General features: G+C 49.6%; 1 pseudogene; it reads right to left on the bottom strand.

The window, feature by feature from the left end:
* Positions 1-928: 928 nt before the first annotated feature.
* LOC139277864 (U1 spliceosomal RNA) lies at positions 929-1,079 on the bottom strand (annotated as a pseudogene).
* Positions 1,080-1,697: the final 618 nt, after the last annotated feature.

The following is a 1,697-nucleotide window of genomic DNA, read 5'->3' as shown; positions in this document are numbered from 1 at the left end:
CTAACAGGTTCTCAGTTAGGAAGCTGGAGGGTGAAGGGAAATTGTGCAAAATCTTTTTGCCTAAAAGATTGTGGAATAAGTTACCAGGGAAGCCCATTGAAGCAGACAGTATAAATGGATTCAAACGACGCTTAGCTGCAGAGAAGGGATTTCTCCTCATCAAAGACTGATGTTTCTTTAATTGATTACAGGAGGTTTACTTGCAGCGCAAGATCTAAACAGGTTGAGTGAAATCTGACAGGTACAGTAATAGTTGGCCAGTTAATTGGTCCAAAGGTGAGAAAGCAGGCAACGTGGGGGTAAAAATTCCCACTGTGTAATTCCATTCGGATGGAAAATCCCGGGTTGGGAGTGCCAAGGTGTGATGCCCCATAGCTGTACCACAACTAATGCAGAGTCCCACTCTCCGTCAACCTTCCGGCGAGAGAGTCTCCTTCATTGCCTTACTTTTGACTTTACACCAAAATGGGATTTAAAAAAATTTAGTTCCTGGGATGTGGGCCTCGCTGGCGAGGCCCGGCATTTATTGCCCATCCCTAATTGCCCCTCGAGAAGGTGGTGGTGGGCCGCCTTCTTGAACCGCTGCAGTCCGTGTGGTGAAGGTGCTCCCACAGTGCTGTTAGGGAGGGAGTTCCAGGATTTTGACCCAGCGTCGATGAAGGAGCGGCCGATATATTTCCCAGTCAGGATGGTGTGTGACTCAGAGGTGAACGTGGAGGTGATGGTGTTCCCATGCACCTGCTGCCCTTGTCCTTCTAGGTGGTAGAGGTCGCGGGTTTGGGAGGTGCTGCCGAAGAAGCCTTGGCGAGTTGCTGCAGTGCATCTTGTAGACCTGCAGCAACTTACATATTTCGCGCCAGTTCAAAAAAATCACAGAGTGCGCAAACTGTTCTCCAACTGGTCAACGGGCTGAGGGGATTCTTTGGTTGAGATGATCCTTTTCTTCTCACAAATTTTGCCGTCGAGTATCCCGCATTTGGGGACATTGCAGGTGTCAGCACACCCGAAGTGCAATGGGCTAGCCTCGTCCTGGGAGAACCACCTTCTTGATCATGGTTATTCCCCTGCCAGGTAAGTAACACTGGAGAACTGCTCGTTACCATCGGATGTAGGGAATTGTGCAGCCCGGCCTCTGAGAACAGGAGATAAGTTCCCTTCGCAATCAAACTAACAAACATAATATGTTTATGAGACGGGTGACTGACAAAGGGAAACTTAATTGTGATAAATGACTTTTTAGTGAGATGAATGATCATCATCAAACTGAGTGAGGGTTCGGCTGCTCTTGTTCTTAGGTGTATCACATGCCATCAATATCAGGTGGGAAACTCATAATCACAAGTCAATCTTATTAAAGAAATTACAACAGAAATCAATCTGCTAAATCTACAGGGAGACAACAGGCTCGCTCCAGGGTCCCGTACACTCCGAGCACCACACCGGGCTCCAGAGCTCGAGGCCAAAATTGCTCCCTTTTTTAAAGAGCCATTACCAACTCAATGAAATGGTGATGGTGCAGCAAGTACTCGCCCCCAGTTGGCATGGAGTCGGCGCCAATCGCAACATCGCCCCCACTTTTTGGAGGTGTGGGGGGGAACGATGGAAGTTCCCGTTAGCGTTCCCGCCCCGTTGACCCCTTACCGACCGCCTTTCCGACGCCGCGTGGGGGAAACTTCTGCCCGGCGTACCGACATCCG

The sequence above is a fragment of the Pristiophorus japonicus genome, chromosome 12, assembly GCF_044704955.1.
Source record: "Pristiophorus japonicus isolate sPriJap1 chromosome 12, sPriJap1.hap1, whole genome shotgun sequence".
Classification (NCBI taxonomy): domain Eukaryota; kingdom Metazoa; phylum Chordata; class Chondrichthyes; family Pristiophoridae; genus Pristiophorus; species Pristiophorus japonicus.
This window is presented reverse-complemented; position numbering and strand designations above follow the sequence as displayed.